We start from the raw sequence: 26,071 nt of genomic DNA on the forward strand, positions 1-26,071 counted from the left end.
CAAGATGTGAGTATGTATTGTGTCCTAAGTTATGGTATGTGGGCTGTTTTTTGTTGAAAAGGCATGCTCCTGAAGATGTAAGGAATTTCTCTATCAGGCGACCTCGGGCATCCGTTCTAGAGGAGCCCCAAAGAGAGTTGTGCGCATTAAGGTCGCCTGTTAGGATGTACGGTTCGGGCAGCTGGTCGACCAGTGCCTCGAAGTCAGAGCTGGAAAGTGCATAATCAGGACGAATGTAAATTGAGCATACCGTTACCAACCTATTAAAAATTATTGTGCGTATTGCTACAGCCTCAAGGACGGTGTTGAGAGTGATAGGATGGCATGCTAGGGATTTTCGGGCTATTATGGCTACACCGCCCGAAGAGTGTGTGCAGCCAACCCTATCCTTTCTGAATACCATGTACCTATTTAAGAAATTTGTGTGATTGGGATTCAAATGCGTCTCCTGAAGACACATCACACTTGGCTGGTTTGAATGCAATATCTCATGGACATCATCAAGATTTTTAATGAGGCCTCTACAGTTCCATTGAGTAATATTTTCTCTTCCCATTATGGAGATTTAGAAGCTACTGAAGTCTGTGTGTATGTGTGTTCATGTGTCTTTCGGGGCTGTTACTCTAGGATTTGGCTTTTTGGGCCTTTCTGCTGCTGGCTTGGGCGTCGGAGGCCGCTCCTTGCGCTGCGTTGCAGGCAGGAAGGGCCCGACATCCATCTCGTCGTCGGATGTCCGAGGGGTGCCCGACGGACCGGGCCCCCCGGACTTGGCCCCCCCTCGGGAGCCCTTCGTTTGAGCCGCCACCGCCGAGGGCGTCCGGGGCACCAGAGGTGGCAAGGGCGGTGCGGTGACGGTGGGAGCCGGTGCGGGGCCCGTGGTGTCCATCACCTCGGTACCCTCCAACGGACTGGAGGACGGGGAGACAGAGGCGGGAGCGGCACCGGTCCCGACAGAAGTGGTTTGCACCACAACCGCTGCTGCCTCAGCAAGCGGCGTGGTGCCGGGTTGGGCTGCGTGAGGCAACCCAGCGGGGGGCGGGGGCGGGACCAAGTCCGACTCGCGGTACTGGGTCCCCGCAGAAACCAGACGCCGCTCCGCCCCCCGGCGAGCTGCGTCGGCGTACCTTCCCAGAGGGAAAGAGGCGAACCTCTTCCGCGCCTCTGGGAAGGTGATGTTCTCAGTTACTTTGACATTGATGATTTTCTTTTCTTGTTGGAATTTCTCACATTTGCGGGAGTACGCCGCGTGCGATCCCCCGCAGTTAACACAAGTGAAGGTGGTGGAGTTGCAGTTATCTGTCGGGTGGTCCTGTGCGGCGCATTTCGCACAGGTCGTTTTGCCGCGGCAAGAGTTGGTACCGTGCCCGAATCGCTGGCATTTAAAGCAGCGGCGCGGGTTTGGTATGTACGGTCGGACTGGACATCGTATGAAGCCTGCATTGACCGACTCGGGGAGCGTTGAGCAGTCAAATGTCAAGATCAAGTGTTTCGTACGAATTTCGGTGTCATTTCGACGCATGATTATCCTTCGCACTGCCGTCACGCCCTGATCTCGAAGGCCATCGAGCAGATCTGTCTCTGTTTCGTTCATCAGGTCAGGATCGGAGATGACGCCCTGGGAACTGTTCAGCGTGCGGTGGGGTGTGATCTTTATGTCTGTATCTACCATGCGGGTTTGTTTGAGGAGGTTGATAGATTGCTGCCTGTTGTTAATTTCGACCAGGATTTCCCCTGTTCTGAGTTTCTTGGCTTTGTAGGATTTCCCTACAATGCCCTCAAGGAACTTGGAGATGAGAAAAACAGACTGTGCAGTGACGGGCTTTGACTTGTCAAGAGATTCCATTATTAGAAAGCGGGAAAAATTGTCAGGTTTTGGAAATGTCAACTCTGTCAAGGGAGGAAAGGAGACTTCGGTGCGGCCCCTTTTCGGGGGCCGATCACGTTTAGGGGGGGGTTTTGAATTATCCATATAGCATAGGAAAAAGCAGGGAGACGGGGGTACTTTCTTCTTTGACCTTACCCTGGTAGCCAAAGAGGTCCCGGAGCTCCCTGCCTGGTAAACAGACAGGGAGCCCATCCGCCGGAGCTTGACCTGGGCTCCGACGGCCACCGTTCGTGGTTTCTAACCCTCCACCTGTAAACACATCGCCACGGTTGGATCCAGCTTATGTTTGGGGGCTCGGGGTCCGCGGTATCGCCAGTACCGTCACCAAGATTGCTCAAGGTGCCCCGTGCGGGGCGCAGAAAAGTTGAAAAGCGTGGATGGCTGCAGGCCGATATCTCTGTGTAACGTGGATTACAAGATATTCGCGAAGGTGCTGGCACGCAGGTTACAGATTGTAATCACAAGTCTTATAGGTTCGCACCAGACTTGCGGTATTCAGGGGCGGAGCATTCAGACCAACATCCATATTGCTCGTTCAGTACTGGACTGCGTATCCGATGGTGGTGGGCAGGTTGCGCTTCTTCAAATTGATCTTGCCAAAGCATTTCACAGCGTTAGCCATCCTTTCCTTTTTGCAGTTCTGGAGTCATCTGGGCTTGGGGAAGCCTTGTGTTACGGAAGGACGAGAGAAGCGACACCAGGGCCATGGCTGCCCTTAGCGGGGATGATCACTTAACTAACACGGTCCCACGATGATGGTGTGGCGCATACCCATTGGGAGATTCAACATCCTCCCGCGCCCGCAACGTTCGTATCGGGCCTTAAATAGAAACGCTGTACGGACGCCGAACAAGCAATCCACCATGCTGACAATTTGTTTCCGGTCCATAACGTCAATCCTGGTGAAGCTGCCCGGAAATCCTGTTCCTTTTTTGTCTCCAGCGGTGCATCCATCGTCTCGCAGCTTTCACTACAGCCAAACGCCGCCAAGGTGCAGCAGCCGACAAGAAAACTATACTCCAAACCTGCTGAGACGTCTCCAGTCGCTCAGTGGAATACGTGCTTCGCTGAAGCTGTTGCCGTGAAAGTCTCAAGCGTCCATTGCACCTGCAGCTACGATGCAACGAGTCGGTCGGTGGATTCTGGTCGGTCCTGTGCCTGCCCCGCGTTTGCATTTTATCGGTTTCCGACACTAGCGAGCACATTTTCTTGATGAGAACCGAGTCAGCATATGGGTCGGCTGATCTCGGACCAGGCGTCCGCGTCTGTTCGCTGGGACGAGAAAGGGTCATCAAGGGTGGTTTAGACTTTCCACGCTCAGTAACATGGAAGGACTGGCTTCCAGGAAGGTCCGGTAAGGATTCATCCTTCATGAAGTCGGGAACAAAGATGTATTCGAGCACATACGGTTGACGGTCGACCTTTTCTTTCACATCTTCGACTTCACGTTCTCTGTCGTCTTCTCGGGTTACTGTCGCTGAACCTTCTTTGACGGCGACAGGCGCTTTATCATGTACACCACGCTTATCGTTCGTGCGTACGCTCGAAGATACGTCGTCATTTAGGAAAGGTGAAGCTTCGGCTGTTGCGATGGCTTGTTCCTCGACGGACACTTCAGGGGCGCTAGTGGACGAAATACTCAGGGTATTGGGCTCTATCGTATTATCGCGTTCTCGTAGAGGCAAAAAGCGCATCCGCGCGTCACACGTCGTGTTGGACTGAACAGTTTCTTGAACAGCCACCTCGGAGCAGTTCTGCGGGCGAGCTCTTGGGCTCCCGTTGCTACAAGTCGAGGTTGTGGACGTCGCGATGTGCTGGAAGCGGCAAAATGGGTTTTTGGTAGGTTTTCCCCGCGTGATGGGCGTGAACGTCAAATCCTCTTCCCGCTGCATGTCGGACAAGTCGGTGTGATCACGGGACGTCGCCTGCAAATGGTTCCCAAGCCTCTGCAGTTGAGGCGACGCACTCTTAGCCGTGCTAACCTGCAGCGTTGGTGGGTCAAATTGCAAGGTTGATGTATGTAAGTCGACGTGAGAGGGGTCACCTGTACGAGTTGCCGTGCGAACACCGTTCGATATAATGGTGAGTGGTCGAAGGAAATTTGGCCTGCTAGGAGTGGCGTTGGTGGTGCCTCTCATGCCGGACGCCTTTGAGACCTTCAAGGCATTGCGGAGCCGGTTGAGGGCGCGGCATATACCTCCTCGGTACGCCAAGGCCTCGAAGTATTCGCGCTCGACTTCCTCATGGTCGATAAGGTCGATAATGTTCTGATCTATCTCGTACATTGTGGCATCTTTGCTCTCCAGAAGGTCAATGGTCGCTTGCAAGTCGTGCGGAGCTTGAGACGGGTCTTCTAGAAGCTCATTCGCTGCCTTGAGCAGTCTTGCAGTAGCTTCGCGAAAGATACGTTGCTGCCGGCGCAGCTTATCCATTCGACACTTACTGTCGATCGTCACTGGACGGTCTGGGCCAGCCATGCCGACCTCCGGCTGAGGGCGGTGTGATCAGCAGAAACAGCAGTCAACAGAACGGGGTTCTGGGTACCTCAAGCCGGAGGGGACGTCGATGGTCTCCTTCGTCGTGTGCGGTCATCCTCCCGGGTTTAGCGGCACCAGAAATATTAACGGAAGGACGAGAGAAGCGACACCAGGGCCATGGCTGCCCTTAGCGGGGATGATCACTTAACTAACACGGTCCCACGATGATGGTGATGGTGTGGCGCATACCCATTGGGAGATTCAACACCTTGTATAAAGGCATATCTCTCTGTTATAAAAGCTGTACGACCCGGTTGATTATAAATCGCGAACTCTTTAGACCTATTCCCATTAGATCTTCCGTACGGCAAGATTGCCGGTTGTCACCCCATTTATTCGGTTTGTACCTTGAGCCCCTCTGCATTAGTATTCTCCAAAGCAGTGCCATTCACGGTTTCTCACTGGAAAACTATGAAGTCAAAGTTTTAGCCTATGCAGATGACCTTGCCTTTTTTTGTACGGACAAGAAAAGTGTCTTGGAGGTAATGGTGCTGACACAGCGGTTTTGCGATGTGGGTTGTGCTAAGGCTAACTTTGAAAAATCAAGAGGTTTTTGGAAGGGCTGGTGGGGTACGCAGCCACGTCACTATGGAGGCTAACATGGGACTCTGAAACAATACAGTACCTTGGGGTTCCTCTACATCAGATTCGGAACAGTGAACCTCATTGGTCTTCTGCACTTACTGTAGTGAAGCGTAAAACGCAGGCATGGATGGGGCGGGAGCTGTCTATATTTGCGCGTGCAGAACTGTGCAATGTATTCCTTGTCTCCAAACTAGTTTATGTTCTGCAGGTCCTTAGTCGCGCACGAAAAAACGTTCAAGCATTTCACAGAGTGTTGGCTATCTTCGTATGGCGATCCAAGTGGGAGCCCATGCGCCGCGATAACCTCTTCCTCCCGTTGAGGTCTGGTGGTGTTGGATTGGTGCATTTGTTTGTACACCAGCTCGTTTCGCGGTTATTTTTTATCAAAACGGCTGATCATCTGCTTTTAAAAGTTTTTAATCAGCATAAATTGAGTGCTCATTTGCCTTTTTATTTGCTTTAACTCACCCCGCGAATTCTAGGCCGCTTTGGGGCGTTCTGAAAGAGGTTGTTGACACTTTCAAGTTTCTTATTGTGCGTTTTTCTCTCGAGCATTTGTACGGTCTCTCAAGGAAAGAATTGACGGGAAGTTTAATTGAAAGTTTATTTCCAGTGCCCATTTTCAGTCAACCATATCTGATGTTTTTAGATGACAGTGTGTTGAAGCGCGTCAAGAAAATGTGCATCCAAGCGGCTGCAAAAACTTTCTTTTTTAAGTTGCACACATCAACGTTGCCTGTTAAAACATGCCTCGATAGTAAAGGTGTATATGTGCCTTGGTCTGTTAACTGTCGCTTGTGTAATCAGCCGGAGACAACTGATCAATGCTTTGTTTTATGTCGGGATGCTGTGTTTTTTGGAATGTTCTGCAGCGGACTCTTAAAAAGGACATAGACATCACCCCTTACAGCATACGATTCCTGCCAGTGATGAAGAACTGCTCCGTGCCATACGACCTTTTCGTGCTGATAGGATTGTTTAGCCTATGGAAGTGTCGCATGATTGACCGCCATACCGAGGAACCTCGTGGAACTAAGTCAATTTTTCACGAACAATGTGGGCTTGTGTACAGTGTCTATGCGGCGCAATCGCAGCTTGCGGACTGGTTGCATCTTCTTGACGCGTGTGTGTGCCTGCCTGACTTTTAAAATGTATTAGTGAATGTACCGTTATTGTAGTTAGGGTGGGACTTTAAACTATTCGGGCTAGTTTCCGTGGTCGAGCGGTTGCGCGCTTGTGTGCTGGCGTTTTGTTTGGAAAGTCAATGGTTCAAATCCTGGCAGAACTTCCACATTTTTTTTGCAATGAGGGCTTCATCGGGGTTTTTTTTTGTTCAAGGCAAACAAAGGGGGCCAGAGCACCTAGCCGTTTAACCTACGAGTGACGTTCGACGCTAACCTCAGAACCAAGGCAGCCCTGAAATTTACTTTGCTCACACTTTGAATTCATGAGAAGCTGCAGTCAGCACATAACATCAAGGTTAAACAAAGTAGAAGTAAAGTTGTGCTAAGTGCGTCATCGTTCATCACCCTAACTTATTTTGTTCAGATTGGATAGTAATGACTTATATCACAGCATGTCAACATTTGCCCGCAAATATTTTTTTGATGAGGCTAGGATCTTCATAACTGAAGTTCAACAATCGACAATACCTGCTCATAAATTACTTTAACTAATGGCATGGTTAATACAAACGTGTCCAGCAGCGCACCGACGCGGCGGCTGTTGCGTGACTTCGCCAGTGTCATACGGTTACTCGGCCTCTTCTGCGTGTGTGCGCGTTGCAGCCGAACGACGCCGACGCTCGCGTGACGCGTGATTACGCGTCTATGTGGTTATGGCTTTAACCCGAACGCAAACACTCTGATAAAGTGAAGACAAAATTTTATTTTCGTCTTTTGTGGTCGCGCTGCTTCGCGGCGGTCCATGGTTTCGCACCGTGCGCGAGCATGGCGTACGCGCTGGGAAGCTGAAGCACGAAGTAAACCTTTGCTTACCTGTTCTCGCCTCTCACTCTCAGCACTCTCTTGCGCACCTGCAGACGCTCGTCTTCCATCCTGTTCCTAGTAAAGCTAGCGCTGGGCGCGGTGCTTTAAGTGCGCGCGCACGCGGACGCTTTTTCGCCTATATATGCATGGTTATTGTTTACGTTCCTGAAAGCGAACAATCTCGACGCTTGCTTTCATGCCAGAACACTTCCATAACGACCCACAAATTTTGCTTCTTTTCACTGGCGCAAAGTTCTGACGCCTCCCAACTCTACAAGCTTGTTAACCACTCGCCGACAGAAGTACGAAATGCTGCAAGTCAACCTAGAACGTTTCTCCACACTGATGAGTACCACGCTGTTCGCTTATTAGTGCACGCGTACGCTGAAGCCACTGACCAAAGAACCGAAGCACACGCGAAAGTTGCCGGCCCGACCTGATGGGCCCAGCGGCGGCAGCGGCAACAGAGGCTCGCCCGCCGCCGTTTGCGTGGCCAGAAGTTTCGTTTTGCAGCTAGTACGTCAGCCTACTCCTCGGCCATGATTCGCTATCCAGTTTTGGCGCCGCCGCGACGGCTGGCTCATCGTTTTGTGGCGACGAGGCGAATCACCAAGTGGAAAAATGCCTACTTCTGCGTCATGGATGTGCACGTGCAGCCGCTCGAGGTCGTCAGAGATGACCTCGCGTCAACAAATCAGGAGTCGGTGTTCCGCGCGAACCTTCTAGACTAAACCGCAGTCAACGCCTTCGTGGACACTTACAGCGGGTGTGCAAACACTGCCTGGATTTCCAGAAGGTCGAGAAACGCGGAGAAAGGTACGTTTTTTGATACGATGCGTTGTAGTACGTGAAGCGGCGTTTTGAAACTTGGGTTGTACTGTTTATATTTTTATTCTTGCTATTTCGTGTTTATATATTTGCATTTTTTGCGTGTGTGTCGCTTACAGTTGAGCCGCGAACTGTGACGCAATGCGCGCTCATTAAAAGGACGCACAAATCGACACAAACCGCTCATCTATCGGCCGAGTGGATCTCGAAAAGTGACAATCCTTGCCGCTATTTGGACTCGCAGCAGTTCACTGGCCCAAAAATAGTGCGCTCAGGGGCTAACTGTTTCCTTTTTTTAGTGAGTTTTATCTCTACTGCGGCTACCGTGATCCCAAGATCACGTGCAGCTACTCATTAATCCCATCAAAAAGAATATACATATCGTATGCAGCAAAATATGTGTGCATGAAGCAGAAATTGTTAAAAATAATAGACATTGACAACAGTGTGAATGGTAGCGCAGATGATTACTGATATCAAACTCTGTCTTGATGGCGTTAGTGCAGAGACTGTGGTCGATAGCCTTGTACAGAAGACATATATCAAATTCGTCGAGTACTTCAGAAGCTGTACAACCCAACCATTACTTAGCCCTTGGTTTGTCTAAAATTTCGATATTGTTACCCTAAATTGTTATGACCACCAGTGAACATTATGCAGCATTCAGGACCAACTGTAAAACGACTATGTTTGAGGTAATGATTTCCAGTCAACGTATCACTACAGTATCACGCTTGCCAGAAGGATTCACATCTTCTGTTGTTGTTTATAAAAATGTCAATGTTTTCCTTAGTGGCACTGTTCCTGAGAAAGAAATCATGCAATGAAATTCTTGTTTACAATATTGAATGCAATAGTGCTTATCATGCAGCTGTAATATTTCACAAGTGCAGGACAGTTTGTAAATGCAGTAATGGTTAATTGGATGCGTTTCTTGTAATCCTCACCTGAAGCACCGAATAGTGTTTTGAGGCGTGTATACAGTGAAAGAGCACTCAACTCAACTGTTTACACTTCTCTGTGTTGCAGAATGGCCTTTCACAAGGTTTGGCGCTGCCAACACCACAAGAGAAACAAGGTGTCGGAGAACCGCAATGCCATGTGCATGGCAAGGTTAGATATTAAGATAAAGCTCGTGACAAAGTCCACGAAGAAGAAGGACCCGTATTTGCGCCTACCTGTACCCCTCGTTGCTGTTATACGCATCGACGCAAGGCACACACACAGCCTGGAGTCAGCGGATGCACTACGCCTCCTTCGTGGCACTGCCGCAACTAGGGAGACATTCATCGGCTACTTCAACGACGGCATGGGAATCGGGGAAGCGAGGAAGCTCCAAGAGAGCAAGCTGTGCCTGCAAGAGAACGGCCTTATGCTTCTGGCGAACGGGGCCATCACCCCTCTATCCAGAACCGTGCAGCATTGGCACTGCGTTTGGAGGGCCACAAGCTTCGGGGGTGGAGCCATCGACCCACTGGCCAAACTAGAGGAGAAGGCGCCCCTCTATTCAGCGCAAGGTACAGTGAGGATTATTTCCCACTAACAGCTTACTCTTGGGAGTAGGCTTGGCATTGCTCTATAATTTGCTTTAGGCTCACTTGCTACCCTACTGAGGGTACAAGAGTACAGCCATTGCAATTATAATGCACAATTTTGCAGTTCTAATTGCACTTCTAATGCACAACAACAGACTTTGCGCAGAGCTTTAGAGACTGTAGTCTTTATTGGGATACAGTCGACCCTCATTTTAACGTAGTATCAGGACACTGATTTAGTTCGTTATATCCAACGGTAGAGTTACAAATAGCCTGAAGCCAATCAGCAGCCTCACTCCCACAAAAATCGTTGATAAAAGTACGAAACATTTTAGGCTTCAAGCCCACTGTAAACAAGGTAACCCTTATTTCAAGCTCAGTGAACCAGAGCATGGCACGTGAAATAGCAACAGAACAAAGCTCATCTTACAAAACAAGCCTGCGTTCTTTTTTTTTTTAATTAGGATGTGATCTTCGTCTGTTGGCTATTCACAGCACTGAGCAGGATGAAATTTTTAGTGTCCAGGAACAAAAAGGCTCTTTCTACTTCTTTTCCAAGTTTTTCCACATAGCTTCTTGGGCTACTGGCCAATATTTCTTCGTTATAGTATCCGATATCACGCATTCCTCTCACGGAATAATTTTCAATTTAAAGGAATAGGTAACATTGAAACGAAGCGTGACCAACCAATGTTGATGATGATGGTTGGATGTTAATGGCGCAAGGCCAACTAGGGCAAAGAGCGCCAAAACAGTGGTTAAATATGAGAGGTGAGAACTTAGACACTGATATCAGTAAGCAAGAACAAAAGTAAAATCAATAAAAGACAGTGAGGATGGCTGGTGTAAAGGGCCAGGTTGTGATGGTGCGTGGCATGAAATAAAGCTTTAAAAAACTACGCGTGATAGGAAATGAGATGTAAAAACTTGATGTCACTGAGAAACTTAAAAGTGCGTTGCACAGGAATCACGGGATCATCCGCTAGAAAGAGTGCTGGGTGTAGTGGAATGTGTTGTCTGTAGAGTTGAGGGAAGTGCTTGCGTCTTGTTGTCTGGAGTGCTTTGCATGTAATGAGGATGTGAAGTACGGATAGGCCCTCCCCACACCTGCTACACAGGGGTCTTGGAGATCCGGTGAGCAGATGGGAGTGTGTCGCGTGTGTGTGGCCTATCCGTAATCTACCTAGGGCAACTTCGATGAATCTGTTGTGTGAGTCACTAGTGTATTGTCCTAAGTGTGGCTTTACTATGTGTAACTTGTTGTCTGTCTGTGTATTCCAGTCGGCTTGCCATGTTTTGCGAAGGTGTTGTCGGATGTGTGGCTTGAGGTCAGTGTAGGGTATTGTTGTTATGTCCACTGTGTTTGCAAGTGCAGCAGTGGCGGCCATTTCATCTGCGGTCTCATTCCCCGCGATTCCAGCATGGCCTGGAACCCAGCACAGGATTAGTTGAAAATTATTTGCATATATAGACATTATGAAATTAAAGACAAGATTGACAATGTGGTTTTTCTTGGGTCTGTGTGAAGACAATGCAAGTACAACGCTCAAAGAGTCTGTGAAGATGACGGACTTAGGAATTCGTTTTTTAAGAATGTGCTGAACGATGAGTAAAATGCCATATGCTTCTGCAGAGAAAATAGTGGTGTGTACACTCATGGTTCTGCAAGCAATAAAGTTGGGGCCATGAGCGGCGCACGACACTGTAATTGAAGTTTTCGAGGCATCGCTATAGAATTCGGCACATTTATATTTATCCTGAAGCGACAAGAAATGCTGCAGAATCGCAGCTCTCGGAACGCTGTTTTTATCTATTTTCATAAATGAAACATCACAACAAACAGGCTGCAGTTGCCATGGTGGTATAACGTCAGAAAATGATGAAGATGTACAGACATCTAAAAACCCAACGGAAAGACCTGAAGCTTCCTCTCTCACCCTCAGAGAGTAGGGCAAAGGAACAGATGGACGATTTGAGAATAGCTGGGTTGTAGATGTATCATTGAGGACAGGTTTAAAAGGATGGTTATTGAATGATGAGACCTTAAAAGCATATAATAAATCTATGTACATTCGTTGATGTTCCAGGCACCATTTGTTACTTTCAGCGTACAGACTCTGGGCCGGGCTAGTGCGGAAAGCACCACACGCAAGGCGCAGGCCCAAATGGAGAACTGGGTCAAGCATTTTAGTGCTGTTTTTGATGCCGACCCATACACAACACTACCGTAGTCTAGCCGAGACCCGACTAAGGCGGTAAAAACGCGAAGAAGGAGTTCTTTGTCTGCACCACAGGACTGGTGGGAGAGGACTTTGAGAATGTTTAGTGTTTTCAGGCATTTATGTTTAAGTTGTTTGATTTGTGAAATGAACGTGAGTTTTTCATCAAATATGACACCTAAAAACTTGTGCTCCTTTTTTACAGGGATAGAAGCGCGATGAAGGGTGATCTCCGGGTCTGCCTTAATCCCGCGCTTGCGGGAGAACACAACACAAGTACTCTTTCCAGGGTTCAGTTTAAAACCGTTTCTGTCCGCCCAGCCAGCAAGTTGGTTCACCCCAAGCTGGATTTGGCGTTCACAAACTGAAAAGGTACAGGACTTAAAAGATATTTGAATGTCATCTACATATATAGAACAGGAAATGGTTGGTGGCAGTGCCTTCCGAAGTGAGTTCATCTTAACAATAAACAGTGTGCAGCTCAAGACACCGCCTTGAGGGACGCCATTTTCCTGCACGTATACATTCGAAAGGGCACTGCCAACCCTCACTCGAAAGGTCCTTTCCGACATGTAGCTACTGAGCGTGTTCAGCATGTTGCCGGAAACACCAAACGACTTGAGGTCACACAAGATGCCGTACCGCCAGGCCGTGTCATAGGCCTTCTCCATATCGAAGAAGACTGTTATACAATACTGCTTATGAATGAAGGCATCTTTTATATATGTTTCCAATGCAACCAGTTGATCATTGGTGGATCTCCCAGCCCTGAAGCCAGCCTGGCAGCTGTCGAGAAGACCATTGTACTCTAAGAAGTACATGAGTCTCCTATTGATCATCTTCTCGAACAGCTTACACAGGCAGCTTGTGAGGGCGATGGGACGATAACTTGCGGGAGAGGAAGGGTCCTTCCCTTCTTTCAGAAAGGCCACTACAATGGCCTCCCTCCATGACACTGGGAGGTGCCCCAAAAGAAATATTTTGTTGTAGAGGTGAAGGAGGGTTTCAAGTGTGTCTGTGTGCAAGTGTTGAATCATAGTGTATGTAATGTTGTCTGCGCCTGGAGCTGAAGGTTTACAAGTACTAAGTGCGATCTTCAGCTCATGCAGTGAGAAGGGGGTGTTATAAGATGAGGTCGACTTATTACTGTCTCGTAAGGACTTCTTCTCACAGGATGTTTTGTGTTTTATGAAAGTGTTGGTGTAGTGCGCTGAACTGGACACATGTTGGAAGTGTTGTGCGAGCGCGTCAGCCTGGTCTTCCAGTGTGTCCCCTGTTGTACTAACCAGGGGCAGGCTGTGTGTCTGTTGTCCTTTTAGTTTATGTATTCGTGTCCATACTTTTCGCGTGTCAGTGTAGGAGTTGATGGAAGTGAGGAAGGTGCGCCAACTCTCCCTTTTCGCCTCACGGCGCACTCGCTTCCCAAAAGCCTTGGCCCGTTTAAACGAAATGAGATTATCTGATGTGGGGTACCGGCGAAGGACACCCCACGCCTTGTTCTGGGCCTCTCGCGCCCGCCTACAGTCCTCATTCCACCACGGCCTCCTTTGGTTGCGCGGAGCGCTGGAGGCGTGGGGAATGGATTTTTCGGCAGCGTCGCGGATGTGTGCCGTGATGAGTTGGGATGCTTCCTCTACGTGTAGGTGTTCTATGGTTGTGTGGTGTAGTTTAGATGTTTCTGTGAATATACTCCAGTTTGCTTTTGATTCATTAAACCTGTAATGGGAAGATGGACTGCATGGGCCTTTACCTATATATGTTAGGGAAGTGGGGAAATGGTCACTACCATATGGGTCTGTGCCCACACCCCACTCAAGACATGGAAAGAGAACTGCGGAACCAATAGCCAAGTCGAGATGTGAGTATGTATTATGTCCTAAGTTATGGTATGTAGGCTGCTTTTTGTTGAAAAGGCATGCTCCTGAAGATGTAAGAAATTTCTCTATCAGGCGACCTCGGGCATCCGTTCTGGAGGAGCCCCAAAGAGAGTTGTGTGCATTAAGGTCGCCTGTCAGGATGTACGGTTCAGGCAGCTGGTCGACCAGCGCCTCGAAGTCAGAGCTGGAAAGTGCATAATCAGGACGAATGTAAATTGAGCATACCGTTACCAACCTATTAAAAATTTTTGTGCGTATTGCTACAGCCTCAAGGACGGTGTTGAGAGTGATAGGGTGGCATGCTAGGGATTTCCGGGCTATTATGGCTACACCGCCCGAAGAGTGTCTGCAGCCAACCCTATCCTTTCTGAATACCATGTACCTATTTAAGAAATTTGTGTGATTGGGATTCAAATGCGTCTCCTGAAGACACATCACACTTGGCTGGTTCGAATGCAATATCTCATGGACATCATCAAGATTTTTAATGAGGCCTCTACAGTTCCATTGACTAATATTTTCTCTTCCCGTTATGGAGATTTAGAAGCTACTGAAGTCTGTGTGTATTTGTGTTCATGTGTCTTTCGGGGCTGTTACTCTAGGATTTGGCTTTTTGGGCCTTTCTGCTGCTGGCTTGGGCGTCGGAGGCCGCTCCTTGCGCTGCGTTGCAGGCAGGAACGGCCCGACATCCATCTCATCGTCGGATGTCCGAGGGGTGCCCGACGGACCGGGCCCCCCGGACTTGGCCCCCATTCGGGAGCCCTTCGTTTGAGCCGCCACCGCCGCGGGCGTCGGGGACGCCAAAAGTGGCACAGGCGGTGCGGTGGCGGTGGGAGCCGATGCGGGGCCCGTGGTGTCCATCACCTCGGTAGCCTCCAACGCACTGGAGGACGGGGAGGCGGAGGCGGGAGCAGCACCGGTCCCTACAGAAGAGGTTGTCACCACAACCGCTGCTGCCTCTGCAAGCGGCGTGGCGACAGATTGGGCTGCCTGATGCACCCCAGGGGGGGGCGGGGAAGGGACCAGGTCAGACTCGCTGAACTGGGTCCCTGTAGACACCAGACGCCGCTCCGCCCCCCGGCGAGCCGCGTCGGCGTACCTCCCCAGGGGGAAAGAGGCGAACCTCTTTCGCGCCTCTGGGAAAGTGATGTTCTCAGTTATCTTGATGTTGATGATCTTTTTCTCTGTGTGAAATTTTTCACATTTGCGGGAGTACGCTGCATGCGGCCCCCCGCAGTTCACACACGTGAGGGTGTCGGATGGGCAGTTGTCACTGGGGTGATCGTACGCGGCGCATTTTGCACAAGTCATTCGGCCACGGCAAGAGTTTGTACTGTGCCCGAACCGCTGGCACTTGAAGCAGCGGCGCGGGTTCGGAATGTAAGGTCGAATGGAGCATCGGATGAAGCCTGCATTTATATATTGTGGAAGTGCCGAGCGGTCAAAGGTCAGGATGATGTGTTTGGTGGGGATTATCTTGTCGTCCCTGCGCATCGTGATGCGCCGCACAGCTGTGACGCCCTGATCCTTTAAACCTTCGAGAAGGTCGGCATCTGTTTCCGTCAGGAGATCTGTCTCAGAAATCACACCCTGAGAGCTGTTCAGGCTCCTGTGTGGCGTGACCCTGATGTCGAGATCATGGATGCGGGTTTGTGCAAGAAGAGTGCGGGCTTGTTGTTCAACATTGACTTCTACCAGGATTTCTCCGGTCCTGAGCTTTTTAGCTTGATATTTGCCACCTATGGTGCTTTGCAGAAATTTAGAGATCAAGAATACGGACATGGAAGCGACAGGTCGTGCTGAGTCAGCAGACTCAATCACAAGAAAGCGAGCATAGTTATTCGCGGATGTTGACAAGACAGTTGTTGAAAGAGGTGGGTACGAAACTTCGGTGCGGCCCCTTTTTGGGGCCGATCACGTTTGGGGGGGTTTGGAAAATGCCATATGACACATTGGAAAGCAGGGAGACGGGGGTACTTTCTCCTTTGACCTTACCCTGGTAGCCAAAGAGGTCCCGGAGCTCCCTGCCTGGTGAACAGACAGGGAGCCCATCCGCCGGAGCTTGACCTGGGCTCCGACGACCACCGTTCACGGCTTCTAACCCTCCACCTATAAACACATTGCCACGGTTGGATCGAGCGTATGTTTGGAGGCTCGGGGTCCGCGGTATCGCCAGTACCGTCACCAAGATTGCTCAAGGTGCCCCGTGCGGGGGACCAACCAATGTTCGTATTTAGTTCAGTATAACCAATAATTTACTATATCAGTGTTCATCATAACGCGGTTAAACTGTATGTACTTTACTTAAACAAAAATTGTAGTCTGTCTGTACTGTACATTTGCCTGTCTTTCGATCCAGTCACCTATCCAAAAGTTAACAGAAGTCAGGTCTCAGCATTGTTGAGCAAAAAGAAAACATTAGGCATATTTGAAACAGCAGATCGATTCATAACTGGTACCAGCAGTGTTCTTTCAAATTACATGGGCAATGAAGAGAAAATATGTTTGTTTTATTCAAAAGATTTTGTGTTTCATAGTACCCTTAGCGCTTGTCCAGCAGCAGGTGATGCTTTATTCACTGCGAAATTGAACAATTTAAAGCAAAATTTCAATTCTCCCGGTGCATCGTGCATTTCGTGACGTCAGCACTGACGTAGTCCAGGCACATACCTAAAACAAAGTTTAGTATTTTGATGGAGGGAGGTGGTAACAGTGAAACGTCTTTTGTTACCTTGGGTACTGTCCGCCCTCCTAGATGTCGCAGTGATACCACTTAAAGACTACTGTGCGGGCTCTCTTTTCTTTTTGACCGGAGTTGTAGCTGGCGTTTTTTATGTTACATGTGATGATTGTTTCGTAAAACATTGTGTAAGGCTTGATGGGCAGAATTGTGTAAGTGGCACCCTCGCTTATGTCAGTTGGCCAGTGTCGTGTTACACAAGCCCAACCCACTCAACAGCTGTGCAGCATCTGCCACAATACCTGGTGCGCACCATACACAGTGTTTATATGTTTATGCATTCGTTTGCTGTTTCCGTTGTTTACCTCACCATTGCTCTGATAAAAAGAATAAGCCTGGAATCCAAGCTCGCAAACCTCTTTTTGTGAGCTTATAATCGCTCATTAGTTTGTACTTGATTTTGTCGGTCTCAGAGTATTGCGAAAAGCAACCCATTATAGGTCACAAATTCAATGCAGAAAAAAAGCGGGTGAGTTGTATGCCCATTATTTTCTTCTTCATTACATAGTTTATTTGATCGTAGTTTACATGAAAAATAGTGTCAGTTTAATTCTAATGAGGCAATCTTTCAAATGAACCGAGCTTACATTTTGTCTTCATTGCCCCTGTAAAATAGATGTGCACTTTTTTTTTAATTCCAAGAGTTTCCTATGCAGCAGAAAATGGTGGGTACAAGTGAGGCTAAATGTACTGGAACAGGTAGTTCTCAGTGAGGAAGTCTGAAGTCTCCTGCGATGGGGAATAAAAAGCCAGTGTCAGACTAGTCAGGTGGCTGCTCTGGGTTGAGCCCCACACTACTTAAGGAGGCACATGGGTCTTTGGGACCAAAAAATTGCCCAAAAAAGCATTTTTTTAGGTGTCACTTTTCTCTTGATTTTCAGTTTTTCCTCCAAAAATTCCGTATTTGAAACAGTGCCGCGCACTCAAAAAGCCATAGAGGCCCGATTCTAACAAACAAATAATTATTTTACCATAATTCCCCACTTTTTCGCCTCGAGTGGTATCGCACTGATACAAAATTCTCGAGAGGTACATCCCAGCATGTCGTGCAGCTAGGAACATAAGTTGTTTTGCACTTTGAAGCTGAATGTGTAAACCATGTGATATGGGAAGCAGATTTTGCATTATGTGTTTCAGTAGTTGTTTAATTAGCATTATTTTTAATTGGTTAGGAGAAGTAGTTCAAACCTAGAAGTTAGAATTGATGTAAACTTGTACGTGATTGCACAACAACAAACTGCTTTCCACATTTCATTCTCCACAACTTCTGTTATGTATTCATGTCCTGCTGGTAATGTTTTGTTGAATACTTTTTTTCCTACTTTTCTAAAAAAATTAAGAAATATTTCCAATTAACCCAGAAACTAGTCATCTCACATCAAAACTAATTATATATTTGAGATCAGCTAAAAAAACTGAACACGCCTATGACGTTTAATGGTACTTGTTGTTAGAAACACTGCAGACCACGCTAAGTCCACAAAATGTGGTGAATGTCTGTGGTCGGTGCCAACATACAGCAAAATAAATGTGTAGGCCCGAATAAACCCTGTCGACCTAGCGGCCAGGTGTGGGTGAAAGCAGGCGTAAATGTGGCATCAGTGCAAATTGTTACTAGTGCCACCTGTTTGCGGCGGATGAGACCACCAGGGAGGTTACATCCACAGGGATAAGCGCACGTGTGGAGCACTGAAGGCATTTTTTCCAAGGTGAGCTCTGTAATAGAGTCAACTGAAAATAGAGGTAGTAGATGCGTCATAGCAGGCATGTGTGTCTGCAACCATCTACCTATCTATGTCCAGGAGTTGACGTCCTCTGGGCCCAAGCAATCTTCACTGTGAAGCTAAGTGTTGTAGTCTTTGCGTGGAACGTTTAGGATGTGGGTACTTGGTGGGGTATTTTCCAAGGGCCTTGTACAGCTTTTATTAAGTCTGAAAATCACAACAGGTTGTGATTGTTCTCACCTAAGACGCTCTATAGTCGTCAATGCTTCGGAAATTGCTTTTAGCCCAGCAAGTGTTGGCAGGGGTCACTGAGTGGCGTAGTTGTAGCAGGTTTGACAAAACTGCACGTCAGGGTTCCCGATTCTCAACTACTGTGGTGACAAGGCTGCCTGAAACACCAGCATTGGCATAAAATGTGTCTTGACTAGCACAGGGTGCAAGTGTGGCACACCACGGCTAGCAAACTCAGAGGCTTGCAACCAGCAATATTTGTGTTTAAGAATGGGGTTCTGGAGAGGTAGATGGTGGTGTATTGAACTAGGTGCATATACCACCTTAAGGCAACCACAAATGAGTACACCTTTGCTTTAAGCAAGCATACCTGTCACCATTGCTGTTAAGGCTAGCTTCTTCCTGTCATGTAGAGATGGGTGTTAAAGGAGCCATGAAGAGAAAACACAAGTTTCGTTCATTCAAAAGATTGCCTCGTTGGAATCATACTGACACCACTTTTAGCGCAAAGCGTAAACTTCGCTCAAATAAGCTACATAATTAGGAAAATAGAGAATGGCCAGGCGACCCACCAGCTCATTTCCCGCAACAGAACCTATGATGTCATTCGAGCCAGCTCTGCGATTGGCGGTGGCCGGCACAAGCACACGCAAATTAGGTAGAGCTTAGAAGCAGGGCCGAACAAGCGATTTGCGCTTAAATTTACGGCACATTCTTTACCAAGCAATAGGAATGGTGGGACAAGCAGTGCAAGTTTAGCTGCACAGCACTGCGGGGCTTGGGGTTGCTTGAGACGACACTGGCCGATTGACGCAAGAGACAGTGTCTCACGTCACAATATTTGTCGAGCGAGCACTGTTTCAGGAAATTATTATTTTCTCCCAGAACAAAAACAAGCCAGGTTTAAATATGGTCAAAAACAAACCAAAGGCTTGCCACGGTATGGTGGCGCCAATCTAGGTTCAGGTAACATAAAGAAACGCGGAAACGCCACTGTACGGTACCTGGAGTCAGTAGTATTAACTCTATGCCTGGAGGCCAGCACCGCCGTACAGGGTGGAGACACCCTTTCAACGGTCCCGTGCCGTCGCGATTGGGCCAACGTGCTCAACGAGTTGTTCTTTTTATTTCCCACCAGATTTAGCAACGCGACATAGATAAGATTTTTTAAACTTCGCCAATAACCCGCGTTGCGGCGATAATTTAGCGGTGTTCTGACACATCGAGTTGCTTCGGCGGCGAGCGAGCGACCCAAAATGGCGGCGCCAGCGTATATGCGTGTCTACCCTGTACGGCGGACGCGTGAATCAAGGAACTCTAGGCTGCAGAGCGGTCGGTTCCCCTGATATCATTGCAGACTCCGAAAACAAACGATTTAGCGGGAAAATCAAACTTTTAACTTAAATTGAATAATTTCACAGTGAATAAAGCATCGTTTGTACCTGAACAAGCGCTGGGGGCACCATAAAACACGAAATCTTTCGAATAAAACGAACTTCATTTTCTCGTCATGGCTTCTTTAAATGAGGAAGGCAGCTAATGATTTCCTTTATGGTCTCTCAGTGAGCCCACTCTGCCCTTGTCATATACTGAAACTGCGCCTGGTGTGCGAGATGACGCAGCGGGATTGCATCAACGAGAAGAGCCATCTTTGTGTGAACTGCTCCTGTGTTTTGTGGAAATCCAGCAAACTAAATGTAACGGTTGAAGGGCATGCTGGTGGGCTTCTTGGAGCCATGGCGTAGTTGATCTGGAGGCTGTGACGTCTATGCCAAGATTGCGGTAGCAAGTAACTTCCATTACAGGTTTGCCATAAAGGATTAAGGAAACGTGCGGTTTTGCAGTCTTTGTTGTGCCCTCCGACTACTGGCGATAAGTAACATGGTCTTATCTTCATGGGATACACTTTTGCACCACGTGTTTAAGAGTATTTTCAGCACTCTGAAGAGTTTGTTCAAATTAAAAAAAGAGGCATTGAAAAAGGTAGTTGGACCCAAAATACAAAAAGGGCTGGCACCTGGGTATATACCTTTAAAGGGGCCATTCAGAAAAAAGGTTTGTTTTATTCGAAAGCTTTCATGTTTTATAGTGTCCCCAGCACTTGTTCAGATGCAAACGATGTTTTATTCACTGAGAAATAATTCAATTTAAGTTAATTCTTTTATTTTCCCGCTAAATCATGAGTTTTCGTGGTCTGCGATCACATCAAAGAAACTGACCGTTCTGAAGCCGATTGTGAAGCTTTGTTTACTGTTAGTGAGCCTAGATGGTGCCACCATACCGCAGCAATCCGTTTTATGCCGTTGCTTTGTTTTTGATCGTATGTATTCCTGGCTTGTGTTTTGTTCAGGGAGAAAATAATCGTTTCGTGAAACCTTGTGCTTTCTCGACAAATATGGTCTCGTAGACACCGTTGCATGCGTCAACTCGCCAGTGTCGTCTGAGACAACCCCAAAGCCCCGCTGTCCTATGCAGCTAAACCAAGCATGTGCACGGAGCACCAACAGCAGTACACATTGGTACTTCTATGTTTACGTGTGCTTTCGTAACTTCCACTGTTTGTCCCAACATTCTTACTGCGGTAAAAAAATGTAACCTAAATTTAAGTGCAAATAGCTTGTTAGGTGAGCTGATAAGCTCTTCCTAATCTGCGTTTGCTTTTGCCGGCCTCCGCCTATCACAGAGCTGGCTGGTATGACATCATAGGTTCTGTTGCGGCAAATGAGCTGGTGGGTCGCATGGCCATTCCCTTTTTTCCTAATTTTATAGCCTATTTGAGCGAAGTTTACGTTAAGAGCGATGTCAGTATGATTCTAACGAGGCAATCTTTTGAATGAACCAAACTTGTGTTTTGTGTTCATGGCCCCTTAAGTGGCATTCCAAGTGCAACGGGAACAAAAGGTTCCGATAGATGGCATGTGAGCAGTGAAATGCAGCAAAAGTGAGCCGACCTGAACAAACTTCCACTGTGTTTGTCAGGAGCGGAGGATGACGTAAAAGTCAGAGCGCAAGAAGTGGGCGGGAAGAGGCATTGAAGTGGCAGGGGCAACAGACAAATATTCTTCTTCGGCGATATTTTCAGTTAAGTGAGCACATACAAGGCCAGTTTTTTTTTGTGTACACAAGGTGGTTCTGAGGCCATGAGGGCCCAACACAATTACTTAAGGGGGACTTGATTGTGAAAGTGCAACTGATTCTTTGTAGAAAAATTTGGAGGCACCACCGTGACTGTCAGTAAGAGCGACAGCAGTACCTGCTGGGCAGTTCTGGTGGCGACCCCCATCATGCAGCGAGCCCATGCACTAGATAGGGCGCGGGACATTGTGTTCATCGACTCAACCTCCTCTTGCGACACAACCAGGTGCACCGTGACGCTGGTTGCTGGTGGCAACAAGCGCTGGTGCAATCCCCGTCGCAGCGCTGCTCCACAACGAGCAAAGCACTGAGGGTTACCTAGCAGCCTTCCAGCTGCTGAAGGCCACCTATCCACTTTGCTTTGGGAATAAGTATGTAAGTTGAAAATGTTAAAGATGATTTCATTGTTAATGTTTATTTTGGCACTGCTTGTCAGACATTAGATGAAACAAATTGGTCCATGTTTCCTCTATACCATCTTTTTATTGATTGGCATGCATCTGCATGCTAAGCAGGGCCCAAAATCTTATGGCCACTGCTGAAGACAACTTCCAACTACCACCTCTCTATGATGTTACGATGTCATAAAGCATGTGTGAGGGATGTTGTGACACTGTTTCAAAAGAGCCGTGGCAGTGTGTTATACTTTGCATGAGTGTCCTGCAAAGTCAGTATTGGGTTTGACTGTAACAATTAAATTAGAAAAAAAATATTGCGTTGTAGACAAATTTAAGTGTCAAAGTATGGAGTTACGTTGCTCTAAATTAGTGCCCAGGCTTCACAGTAGTATTAGTAGGTTGTTTTCAATAAGTACAAAAATTTTCTCTTTGCAAGAAGGAATCGAACTGAAACATGTATAGCCTCCAGTTTTAGTACAGTTGTGTAGCCTTCCATTTGGCCTGTTATGTGTAATAAGCCACATTTTACCATTTTGCAGGCCCCACAAGTCTTCATGACTGACAATTCAAGTGCACAGAAGGCTGCATTGCAGGAAACACGGCCAACAGCAAAACATCTTCTGTGCCACTTTCATGTGGCGCATGCTGAGTGGTTCTGGTTGACTGCAGCTCGAAACAAGGTGGACAGAGACCAGAGGCGTCATCTGATGTCGGCTTTTCAAATGGCAAGATATTTTCATATTCAAACGAACAAGGGCATGTTTTTTGTCCCCACTTTGGCGACACCACATAAAAGTTGCAGTTTTAGCATTGCCGTTTTTTTTAAGCTGCTTCTAGTGCCCACTGCAAAAGCATTTATGCACAACAGACAGTGTGAACACAGTCTGCGTACATATAGACAAGACCTTCCCGAACTAGGGAGACAGGAGGCATGGCTGATACATGTTAATGTGTTTCAGCACAAAGAAATCCTTGTGCATATTTGAGGTGGAAGACTAGTCCATAACCAAGACTGGTGCTGTCCTTTTAAAGGCTCCATGAGGACAAAATACAACTTTGTTTAGTTTGAAAGAACTATGCTTTGGTAGCTCACTCAACTCCACTCCAACCACGCCAGATGTCTTGTAACAGAAAAAAGCAATGAATATAGAAAAGCTTTCAAACTCCACCCCGTAGTGATGCACTATGTGTAGGAGTGGAATGTTATAGGCTGGCACTAAGAAATGCTCATGAAAGTGTCAACTATGGGTTAGCATTGAAGTGGTACAATCAAATGGCACTAGAGCCACTGCCACACTCGCCCAGTCGAGTTTCTTGGCGATGGCTTTGGTCGGCAGCCACCAATTGCAGAAACAAGATTCTGTGACGTCAAGAAAAAGAACCAGAAATAGGATAGGGAGGCGCCGCTGCAGACTGTTTCTTCTAAAATCTTGATTATGAGTTTTCAATACAATCTCCATTGTTGTTATCGTTACAAGGCAGCCTTTTTATTCAACCAAACTTGTATCTTGTCTTCATGGCCCCTATAACTAAAATTCCCCACCATATTGCCCAAAATGAATTTCAATGAAAAAAATAAGAAAACAACATTAAAAATGTGTCGAAAGTAATGTAAGAGCAGATTATAAACAAAGCATGTTGGCTCTGGCTGCAACATGCACAAAAAAGCAATGAAGGAACATGTGCTGGCTCGTGGCTTAGGCTGGTGCAGCACCAACACGTTGAGGTGGGTACAGTCTACGTTTATGGCAAAGCAAAGGAGAGACAAACTGCCACCTGTTGCTACTGTGTTTGTAACATGACCGTAAGGTGGTGTGGCCACTTCGGTGGTAACAGTGCCTATATCCCCGCGCTCAGCGGTTTGTGGAACTGCGGGCGATGACCTATTTGACTTTAATCACCGAGGCCAACAGTCCCTCAACACCATTTTAGGCTCATAAAAATAAACTCACGCTAGTCACATTGTAAACACTTGTTTTATCAAGAGAAACTAATGACCCCCTCCCAGCAGATGCCTTAACATAATTAGGGTTGTTCGTTTTGGGGCTTTACATTTTTAGAAAATCAGTGGTAACAATCGGGTGCTATTTTCCAAACTGATAATTAAAGGGAAATCGAGTCTTTTTGCTGAACCATTCCCGAATTCGGGTTTTGTCGGGTCAAATCTACAGATGTGCTGAGTAATACTCAGCTTATTTTATCAGTAGGTATCACAAGATTGTTAACCCTTTCAGGGTCAATGGTGTTCATGTACGTCCCCGGCAAACACCTGCAAAATGGTCAATGATGCACATGTACGCCATCGCTGGGTTCTTTCAACAGTGCGCCTTTTTCGTTCATTTCTCTCACTTGGCTTGTAATGCCACACTGCAGAAATACGTGAAATATTTCTCTTGCGCCGATGGCTCTGCTTTTCTTTTTTAATGCTTTACTACAGCAGCACGCCAGCTATCGCTCGCGCCACGGCTGCTGGATGAAAGGCCTGTGCTCTCATCCAGAGGCCGTGCTTGCGCATCGGGTCACGTGTGGGCGCGCAGTGGCTGATTTCGGTTTCATCCTCTGGGCGCTTCCTGCTTCTTGCGCCCATAAAACTTTCCTAGAATTTTTCTTGTGTTACTCATGAATAAACCCCGTGTATGTAACAACACAAATGATTTTTTCTCACTTTATGATCACACTAAAAAATTACAATTTTATCTCGATATGGACTCGTCCAAATAATTGATAACAGCAATAAAACAATGACCCTGGGGGGTCGCATTTGATGAAAACATTCGACCCTAACGCGTTAAAAGTGGTGTTTGTTCCAAGCTGTTTATCTGGAGGAATATCGAGGTTTTTTAGCAAATTCTCTACTATATTTGGCGTTTGTTGGGAAATGGATCAGTAATGATGAGAGTAAAGAGCAGTAATAAATTCTAATAAACGAAATATTTTATTCACAAAAAGCTGCTCATTGATTGTTTACACACCCTTGTTTTCGTACATAATTATCCGCATGCACAACATGTTGGTCTCCATTCGAGGTCTGTCCGATCGTTGAACGTATTTTAGCCGGGAGAAAGTTCTTTCGACAACATAGCGTCCATTAGGTAGGCGCAACAATGTCAGTGCAACATTTTCCAGCCTGGGTAGCGAGCGGCAGTCATGCCAATACTCAACAAGTTCGAAAGCTGATGATGATGTTTGGAGTTTAATGGCGCAAGGCCGACTAAGGGCAAAGAGCGCCAAACAATAGTGATTACATGAAAGTGGCATGGAAGTAAAAGTAGAACAATTCAGTAAAAATAAACAAAGTAAAACACAACGTAATGAAGATGACTGGTGTAAAGGGCCAGGTTGTCAACATGCATGATAAGAAATGAGATGTAAAAATTTTACGTCGGTAAGAAACTCGAAAACGCGTTTGACTGAAAACATGGCTTCATCTCCTAGGAAGTATGACGGGTGTGGTGGAATATGTCGCGTGTGTAGTTGTGGGAAGTGTTTGCGTCGTGTAATGTCGAGTGCCTTACATTGTATAAGGATGTGGATCACGGTTAGGGCCTCTCCACACCTGCTGCACAGAGGTCTTGGAGATCCTGTGAGCAGGTGAGAGTGTGTTATATGAGTGTGGCCTACCCGTAACCTAGCAAGGGCAACTTCAGTGTGTCTGTTGTGTGCGTCAGTCGTGTATGGTCCCAAGAGTGGCTTTATTATGTGTAGTTTGTTGTCAGTTCGAAAGCTGTGTTTGTGGGGCTTGCCTCTATCAAGTACTGGTTTAGAACAGCGGACCGTCAGCACACGATAGTGCACTTTGAAAATGTCCATTCGGGGAGAAATTGGGTTTAACCCGATCCTCCTTAAATATGTTCGGGGTGTAAAAATAAGGTAAGATTGGGTTGTACTACAAAAAGAACGACCATAAACATAATATATTGATTATGTCTTGCATATCCCAAGCAATCCTTTGAGGAATCTTTTTTAATTATCGATATTTTATGATAACAATCTGCAAACATTCTCTGGCCTGAGAACCTTTCCTGTTTGTGTACAAAATTCACACAAACTTACATTTCATGTTTGTCTGTCTGTTTAGCTTTGGCTTATGGTGCTAGCCTGAGCAGAAAACAAAATGGCATCTTTATAGCCCAGCATAAACCAAGCTTAAAAAAGCATCTGTAAAAACACAGCCAAAGGTAGGAGTGTCTTAAATTTGTGCCTTAAATAAGTAGGCACGGTCTGGTGACATTTTTTTAAATACATAATACAATTTCATTTTCACTTTAATCTGCTAGGATAAGAAACAAGCAGTCTGATTTTTTTTAAAGTATTTTAAAGAAGCTTCAAAGTGGTGTATTTACAGCACTTTTCATAGAAATCGATTGGAAAATAAATTTGCATGTTTGC

At 47.0% G+C, this 26,071-nt stretch overlaps 1 pseudogene; it reads left to right on the plus strand.

Annotated features, from left to right (window-relative positions):
- Positions 1-8,835: 8,835 nt before the first annotated feature.
- The window catches only part of LOC144164906 (uncharacterized), a 41,623-nt pseudogene continuing 24,387 nt past the window's right edge, over positions 8,836-26,071 (plus strand).

Source organism: Haemaphysalis longicornis, unplaced genomic scaffold, assembly GCF_048455015.1.
Source record: "Haemaphysalis longicornis isolate Haplotype H1 unplaced genomic scaffold, Haemaphysalis longicornis Haplotype H1 scaffold_14, whole genome shotgun sequence".
NCBI lineage: Eukaryota > Metazoa > Arthropoda > Arachnida > Ixodida > Ixodidae > Haemaphysalis > Haemaphysalis longicornis.